Source organism: Lolium perenne, chromosome 7, assembly GCF_019359855.2.
Source record: "Lolium perenne isolate Kyuss_39 chromosome 7, Kyuss_2.0, whole genome shotgun sequence".
Taxonomy (NCBI): Eukaryota; Viridiplantae; Streptophyta; class Magnoliopsida; order Poales; family Poaceae; genus Lolium; species Lolium perenne.
Window position 1 is genome coordinate 317,199,445 of NC_067250.2, and position 9,681 is coordinate 317,209,125.

At 40.2% G+C, this 9,681-nt stretch overlaps 1 long non-coding RNA gene across 1 annotated transcript; it reads left to right on the forward strand.

The window, feature by feature from the left end:
• Positions 1-213: 213 nt before the first annotated feature.
• LOC127317412 (uncharacterized) lies at positions 214-5,938 on the forward strand. The gene is made up of 2 exons (XR_007861111.2): positions 214-5,356; positions 5,483-5,938. It is a non-coding gene; the product is annotated as an uncharacterized lncRNA (long non-coding RNA).
• The last annotated feature ends 3,743 nt before the right edge of the window (positions 5,939-9,681 follow it).

Sequence of the window (9,681 nt, forward strand, 5' to 3'; positions counted from 1 at the left end):
CTGGGAACCCTCAGGGAATAGAGATGGACCTGTGATGCATGGAATCCAGTGGAGCATTTTAGGCAGCCAGCGTATGTCCAAATGACACTTTGCTCTAATAATCAAGAAACAGAATCCTTATGAGGGGCAGTGATGATTGACCATTGCTGATATAAGCACCTTGAGCAATTGAGGTGTGTGTGGGTATCAAATTAGACCCCCCCCCCCCCCCCCTCTTCTCCCGGAGCTGTTTTGATCATGTGTTTATTTTGGTGGCTCTGTCCTTGGATGATCATTCTTGTCAGTGATAACCAGGGCAGATTCACTAAAGTAGAGACCAGATTGATCTGGTGATGGGAGATGATAGGGGTAGGGTTTAATGATCGAGGAAAGGCGAATCTGAGCCCAACTCAAATGCAGTTATACTGGTTCCAAGCAAGATGTGCTACAACCAATATACTCTTATATTATGGTACGGAGGGAGTATTTTGTTTGGCTAAGTATCCATGTTCATGGCTTCTTTGATTCACAGGATTTTAAAAATACATGGAGATCGGAATACATTGTCATGCATCTTTTTATTATGTTGGTCAGGCTTGAGGGCGATGATGATTGACTTTGGCTGAAATAAGCGTGCCTCTGAGCAATCAAGGCACCTGTGGGTATCAAAGTAGATCCTCCCTTGCATGTCTGTGATCCTTTTTGATCCTGTGAACTGCTGGTTCTGTCCTTGGACGGTCATTCTAGTTGAGTGATAACCAGGGCTGTTCCAAAGTTAAAACAGGTTCATCTGGTGATAAGAGATGATGGGGCTAGGGTTATATGATCGAGCAAAGGCGAATCTGAGCCCACTCAAATGCAATTTTACTGGTCTATAAGCATGATGTGCTGCACAGTTTCCTTAAACATTCGTGTTTGGAGGTTTTGCTTATTTATGCTCCAGTGTTTATAGCTGTCTTTTGCAAGGTTTTCTGCGTTTTCACCTTTATTGCATAAATTGTTGGTCTTTGATTCACTAACTTTATGTTCTTAATCTCGTTCCCACCTTATTTTTTATTTTTGGTATATATTGGGTGCAATTTTTCTTTGATTTCACCTTGCAATTTTCGTGGCCCAGGACACACAGTTCTCTTTGTTTGCCCACTTTCCCTGTTTCAATGTGTGCCTCTTCTTTGATTTCGCCTTGCAAATTTCGTGGCCCAAAGCACGCAATACTTTGTGGTTGCACACTTGCACATGGATGGACTCAAATTCTGGTGATGCCTGATGTTGTTCTATCATGTATTATAGATGGTATACCTTGGAGCGAGCTAAGGCAACATGGAAGCTTGTTCAAGCCATGCTAGTGTTTGTCATGTTGCAATTCGATGGTTAATCTGGTAACAAGTGCAACCTGCTTGTCATGTACTGATGCAACTGAGAGTGCATGACAAACAGATTTTTGGCAGAGCTTCACGCTTACATGGTCCAAACATTGTCTTTGAAACTAGGTCCTGTATTTGCATTCTTGCTACTCTGAGAATCTAATGGCATTATCTTGTTAAGTATGCTGCTCTTGGTTATAAAAATATTTTGTTTGTGAAAACTACAGCGTTTTCTCCTGTTGCCAAATACTAATGTTATTATTTCTAAAATATTGATCTGAATGGCTTGTTTCTTCAAACTGTTCGGTGGCAATCCCAAAGTTATTTCTCTGATGATGACCAACATTGCCCCTATCCACATTCACATAAATTTAGGATTGATTTTTTCTCTCTTAATTCTAAGTCAAAGTTCTGTTCATTGGTTATGTATGCAGATTACTGTGCAGTTCTAAAACCGACATTTAGATGGCTATCTTTAACCTTTGTGTGGTTCTAGGTCAAAGGATGCAATCAATGAGAATTTGAGAGCACCTGCGGATGCCTTTTAGGTTTTAAGCGGTGCATGGAAATTCTTAGCTTTATAGATGTTGTAACTTTGTTATCTTTGTGGGTCACCTGTTTGATTAAGCCAAAAAAATTCAGCCCGATTCTGGGAACCAGCACCTCGTGAAGGAGGCACAAGTCCCCTGAATGCCAGTTGCGAGAACGCCCGAAAGGGGTATCTGCCTGGTAGTGCTACAAGGTTGGTATGGGAATTTCCATGGCCCAACCGTAAAGGATCGGGCTCGGAGATGAGCCTGGGTCCGTTTAGCCTGTGGTTCCCGCTAAGCGAGGCCTATTCTCCCCTGGTCAAAACTCCAGGGGTGAACCGGGAAAATATTGAAATGCCTGGTTAACACTTGCGCTCATGGTAGTGCTAAAATATTGATCTGAATGATTACTGTTTTCTCGCCTTATGTATGTTGTGCTGCTTAACAAACGTTTAATGTTCAGTATATCAAAATAATTCCTTCGTCCATAGAATTTTCTCTACCTGAATAACATTTGTTCTGATCACAAATCTGGTCCTACTGGAGTAAGTATGAGTGATATTTTTGATAGTTTGTGTACTTCTTCTCCCTTCTGCTAGAGTATATAGTAAATGGTTTTCCTTTCTGCTTACAATTATATTGAGTTCTGTATGTATTCAATTGCCTAGTATGATAGGGTATAACCAATATTGCTGTTTCCTGATGTTCTGCAACCTTCAGGTTCCTCTTTGCTTTTGGGCACTATTTGGTTACCTTGTCAATTTTTTTGGTGCTTTACATTTCAGGTAAAGTGCAGGCAGATCATGTTGTTTTGCTATTTGATCTTTCCGTTTTTCTTTCCGTGTTTTAATAATATTGCTGCTGGTGGAAGCTATCAACGAAGTTTGGTTCCTTGGTATTCTGTAAGTTGCTACACTAATGTTTCATCCTTTGCTATTTGAATTCGATAATTTGATGCTTCTGTTTGACCCTTTATTTGCTCAGTCCTTTCTACTCTCCTGTGATCTTTTATTGATTCTGACCTAAAGGTCATGTTGTGCAAGATCAGATTTCTGGGTCACTTCTATCCTTTCTGAATGGCTGCGATGATTTAGCTGCCCTTGCTGAGCTTTGAACACCATGTAAATTGGTAACTTGCTTTATTCAGTTTGCTTCTAAACTAGGAGGGCTTGTTCCGAAGCAAGTAACCAGCTTAGCAGCTACTCCATTTTATTTTGGACGGAGGGAGTACTTATATAGATATTGGATGACATTCCAATTTACAGTATATGGAGTGACAGAGAGGAGATAAATGGTGTTTCTATCAAGTTAAGCTAATCTATGGGAGTGTATCTGAGCCATCTGTATATGTCACTATTTTTATGTCCACCTTTATTTGAAACTATGCCCTTTTCATTTTTTTTTTCTTCTGCATTTTATCTGCTTGAGCTGAAGTGAATTTTTTCTTTCGCAAGGAATCGTAACATTTTGACTTGTTCTATTCCCTCCGTTCCATATTAGTCAACTAATATGTGAGGGAGGGAGTAATTTGTTCTACCACTTCATTTTAATTCTTTTCGAGCTTTTATCATTTGTGTCAATCATGAGTTTAGCTCATTCAGAGGCGCATTCAAAAGGTTGAATTCCAAATGCTATCCTTTGGTGTTGGTTGCATGCTGTAATCTATAGTAGTAAAGTATCTATCTTGGCTCTACATAGATGCTCTCTGATGTACTCCAAGTAAACTATTTGTATGCTGGAAAATGATAATAGTACTGTACTTTGACATACTTCTAGAGTCCCGGTGCCTGGTATGATTATTGAGCCAAAAGCATGTCTCGCATTCTTTTGCTGCCCACATTCTTTATTCTGACAATTTATGGTCATTGGTTACCTTGCTTGCTTCCATACAAGGCCTTGGGATTCCTAATTCCATTCTTGCTGTTGCTTCTAATTCCACCCTTCATGCTGTGCTAACTCACATTGTCCGGTAGGTCTAGGTTCTTTGCAGCTGCCATGGCGGGTGATGGATGGGTGTGGTTTGCCGTGCGTTTCACGGGTTTAGACGATGCCAGATCATAGCTGCCCTATTCTCATCATTCGTAATCATGTCAGCTCTCTTTTCACATTCTCTACATATTCTGTGCCGGTTTCTCTGTTACTCCTTTTACTTGTTGTTTTGTGCTAAGTTGGCGATGATGAATTTGGCTCATTCAGAGGTTCATACAGAATACTAAGAACAGATAGCAATGATTGATTTCATGGGTATGGTTTGGGGTTAGGGTTTTGATGTGACTAGTTGGAAGCGTGCAGATTGGGACGGTTTGCTTTCCCAGCAACCATTTGAATGCTGAAAATGTCACATCTTTGTGTAAATGGATCGGATACAAGGTGGATATCAACAGCGCTCACCTCTTTTGATTCGCTTGTGCATAGAGCGCAACTTGTCTTATGATCGATGAGCCAACACTGAGCCTCTGATAATAAATATGATTTCTCCTTTTTGGCATTTTGTGGCTGCCTTGTACGTTTTTATAATTTCTATTAGCTTCTTTTGAATTTGTTAGTAACGTACTTCTGTGAATCTCACATTTTTTATGCTCATCTGATGTAGTGCTATTATTTACAGTACTTCTGTGATATGCTTGAGTGAACTGGTTGATGAGAAATCCCTTGAAACCCTGCACAGCTATTCTCCTCATCGTTGTTATTGCCAAGCTATATTGTTTGTTTTCGTTCATGTTCAAGATTCGAGTTTCCTGCACAAACGCTTGGGTGGTCTGCATGTTTCACAACTGCACCTACGGGAGAGCATCAGACTTGGTGAATGTAACTGATTTTCTTTGTTTTTTCTGAACCTCATTTGTTGTGCTCTTTTAACCTTTTTCTAGTGTATCTTGTTTTTTTAGGGGAAACTAGGCTATTTGCTTTTTTTGTTCTTTCGTAGTATCTTGCGTTCTGTTGATTTGTGGTATGTGGCTGTTATTATCTATTGGCCATGAATCTTCTGTCAGCTATTAGCAACAGGATAGGCTGTACTGGCCTGGCTAGTGAGTGAAACCTCGGTTTCTGGCATGTTTCGACTTGGTACTCTGACCTATCTAGCCATCTTGCTCGCTGTGGGTTCGTGTGTTTGCTTGTGTGTTTGTCGAACTCTGGGGCAGACTATGGATTTGGCTGGTCGCCACCTCCCATGAGCACTTGGGCACTGGGAACCGTAGGGATGGACCCAGCAATGTGTCACACCCTTTGGAACCCCTTGGAGTCTCTTTGGAATCATGGAGACTCGGTGGTGATCGATGGCTGTTTTGTCCAGAATTTTGCTTCAGTACGCTGGGAATCACCAGTTTCACATCGGTGGCTGAGCTTGAACCAACAATTGACCCACCGTCATCTGTCATCATCATTGGTTCCAGATCCCTCCTCTAAGGGTGCCGCCTCCACCGGTCAGTTGGGCGCTGGAACTGTCAGGGGTGGAGAAGGACCCGGCAATCAAATCCAGGGGTAGCTTTCATGATTGAGCAAAGGCGAATCTGAGCCCAGCTCAAATGCAGTTATACTGGTCGCTGACTAACATTTTATATTATGGTTTGGTTCTGTATCTGTGTTCAGGGCTTCTTTGATTCACAGGATTTTAAAAATGCATGGAGCTCGGATTACATTGTCGTGCATCCTTTTTATTATGGTGGTCAAGCTTGAGGGTGATGATGATTGACTTAGGCTGAAATAAGTGTGCCTTTGAGCAATCGAGTCACCTGTGGGTATCAAGTTGGATCCTCCCTCATCTCTATTATCCTTTTTGATCCTGCGAACTTCTGGTTCTGTCCTTGGACGGTCATTCCTGTTGAGTGATAACCTTGGCAGGCTCCACAGTAAAAACGGGTTCATCCTGTGATAAGAGATGATGAGGTTAGGTTATATGATCGAGCAAAGGTGAATCTGAGCCCACTCATGCAATTTTTACTGGTCTATAACAATATTGTGCTACACAATTTCTTTAATCATTTGTATTTGAAGGCATTGCTTATTTGTGCACCAATATTTCTAGCTGGTTAGCTGTATTCACAAGGTTTTTCTTTTATTTGATACCTTCATTGCATAGATTGTGGTATTATGCTTGCTTTCGTTTGTTGTTGCATCATCCAAAGAATATTCTCCAATTGGTCTCTCATTCATTAATTCTATGTTTTCTGAATTTTGTTCCCACCTTTTCTTTTGCTATACAAATTGTGAAATATAATTTGTACGTAGCACTTTCTTTGATTCCATCTTGCAATTGCTTTGCCCCCCAGCACACTATTCTTTGTGCTTGCACGCATATGCACGAAGAAATGCTCTAGTTCTGGTAAGACCTGATGATGGTCTATCTTGTTAGCAACTATACCTTGTAACACGGACTTTTGGCTCTCGGGTGCTACACACCCCCATACACCCCAAAAATTGTAGTAAATTAAAAAATCCAAACAAAATTGAATCTTCCTGAAAACCGAGGATGATCAAGTTTGTACTTGTAAAAAAAATGTTTGGAAAAGAAAATTATTACCATGGTCTTCAGGGCAAAAGAACGAAATTATGATGAATATAAAGTTGAATAGTACCTGGTCATGGGGCGTTTCGTGTTTGTTTTTTCACCCAGGATACAGAGAAAGTAATTCCCTAGGGAAATATTTTTATACAAGTACACTATCTAATCATCTTTGATTTCAAAAAAGCTTGAATTTGTTTAACCATTTTTTTTAATATTTTTTCCAAGTATGTGAGAGAATTTTTTATTTGACACTACTTAAAGTTTCAGTTCCTTATTTGGCCCTAGAAAAAAATTCTTCCCTATTTGACATGTAAACTTTGTTTTCTTCCTTATATGCACCCTAGTGCATTCTGAGCACTAACGGTGTTAGCTTGGGACGTAAAATGACGTTTCTGCCCCTAGTTCAGTATGTGACCAATTTATTTACATGGCAAAAATAGCAGGATCTGGGCAGAGAACTTCCCGATAGAAGTTGGCTCAAGTTGATCGAAGCCGGTTATTGTAAAGCAATTAAAAATAGACGGTTATTGTAAAGCAATTAAAAATAGAAAAAATGCATAACGGATGAATTAAAATAGAAAGAATGAATGTTGCGTGTGCATGGGACAGAGATTTGGTGCACATGAGCTCCAGTGATCCCTTTTCAGAAAAGTAATTAAAAATCATATTTTTAATTTTTAGAAAAATCTGAAAATAAATCATGATGTAGTCAGTATTGTATCCCACAACCGTGTAAATTTTCAACTGGAAATAATGTGTATTTTGGGCTGCACAAAAATAACAAATATGTGGATCTGAGTATAGTGATTCAAATCTAAAAAAAAATTCAGAATTTGTTATTTTTATGTAGCTCAGAAAACAAATCATTTGTAATTGAGATTTTATACGTTAGTAGAATACATCATGGCTACTTTTAGAATTTTACTATATAATTTTTTGAAATATATAAATATAATTTTCGAATTTTTTAATACACTGAGATCACTGGTGCCCATGATCCAAAAGAACTTTTCGCGTGTGCATGCAACTACCTTGCTGCGCGCCTGCATGTTCAATTGTTCATGGAGCAAACAAGCAAGGTGTTAGAAATAGGATAGCTTTGATACTAAGCTAACTAGGAAGTTATTAAGATTAGCTTAGATCATAAGCTAAGTAGGTAGTTACTTTTGTCCAAACGCTGTAATCCCGAAGGGATGTCTTTGTAATCGCCTTATAGGCGTCTGTTCGGTGGGTATATATACCCCCAACAATCATCAATGAAAGATCAATTGATTCTCTCGATCATTAGTTCCTAAACACGTTATCACGCACGCTGCCCTCTCCGCAGGAGCGAAAGGCAGTCAAAATAAGACGGTGGAAGGTACCGTACTTGGCAAGACCAAAGCCGCAACTGCGGCAACTCATCTGCACTGCAAGGTGAGACCAACACCAGCGCCGCTCCGCCGAACTCCGACGCGCCGCAGCCAGAAACTCCACTCACCAACGGTGTCGCGCGAGCACAGGCGCACAAGCATGGTCTTCGACCTCCGCGCAAGAGCTCCTAGCGTGGCCCCTCTAGCCTCGCCCCTCGCGACTTCGGCAAACAGCCGGTTGCGCCCTCCGGCGCGCACACGACCAGGCCGGCGGCGGTTCCTCGCCACGCGGCTACCGGCAAAGAGGCCGCCTATGCGCGGCGAAGATGACCTCCAACGGCGGCGCACCCTGCAGCCTTCGGCTTAGCCGTCGCGACACGGCACCGGTATCGCCGACGGCACGACACAGTCTGAGGCCATGGCGAACGACGCGCGTCACATACCACATCAGCGCGGCGGCGCCCGCGAGAACGGCCACCCGGGGAGGCTCCCCAGACCAAGTATCTCATCGGTGTGGCGGCCAACGGCCGAGCTCCGCGCCGTGCCGCTCGTCCGGCGTGGGTCGTAGCACCCAAGCGGTGGGTTCTGTGAGCAAAATAATTGATTTTGCCCACCAAGAGGATGACGATGAAGCCTTATCTCTTCGTCAGTTTTCCATCATAAGCAAACGCCTCTGCACTTTTCTGTTATAAGCCCCAAGTCTTATTTCAGTATGCAGTTAAGCACTATGATTGTTTAGATTTAGCCTACAGTCCTCTGATTTTCAGTTTAGATCCTCAGATCGAGTTCATATATAAATAGTTCAGCCATCAGTTTTGCTATATATTAACATATTATGAGGCCTTTAGGCCTTCATATACACCACAGTTGTTGTATAAATTTGCCGCTAGCATTTTATATACTATTTGAGTAACTAGCAATTTGGTAGTACACCAAGGTTATTTTGCAATTGATTTTTGTTCTCTTGCAAATTTCTCATTTAAAAAAAAGAGATAAAATTACCAATAAAATGTGTGAGTATCTTAAATTTTATTTGCGAATCACAAGGTAATTGCATGGAATGCAGAAATTGCAGACTTTCCGTTACCGAGAGATGTACTCCATTAATACGGAGAATATCTGTAATGTGTCAACTTGCAATTTGAGATCCACACACGTATGGCATAAAAGCATCAGCTTAATATTTAAATAGTTCCTCTAGAGCATATTTGTTGTTTACCAAACTAAATTTTACCATTATAGTAAAAAAAATGATGCATGATTATTGCATGCTTCTATTATGTTGGTAAGATGTGGAATCTTTAGGGATACAATTTCTATCAAGATAGTCCATGATAAATAGAAATTTATCATAAACTATTAAATTTTCTACATCTACATCATGTGGTAATAATCATATTCACCAAGAATAACCAATGTTAAAAGTATATATATAATGTAACATCACCCATCACCTTGGGAATGAAGTCCAAATCATTGATAGAAGTATCATTTAATGTATCAACATTGATGTTTACCCTATGGTCATTAAAAAAAATCAACTTGACCATTGGCCTAGATAGAGCATTTTCACGAATTTTCATATTTTCAATTTACTATCAAAGAATATGAGTTGCATGATCATCTCCTGCAATACATGGCTAGCATTTCCATTAGTGGAAATCACCGAACTCACATTACATGAGAGAAATTGAGTAAATATTGATTTCTCCGTAAATTTCCATCAAGGAGATATATGATGCATACACACAATGTTAAGAGTTTCTCAAACACTTTTGAGTACTTCTAATACATTGTAGTTTTTTCTTAAACCTCGAAATCACTTTACATTTTTTTTATGATAATACAATAAATTATCATATTTATTTCAGGATAATAATATATCATATCTTCATATGAAGACTCATGTGATACACCCTACGGGTGATATACCAATACCTGAAATTCAT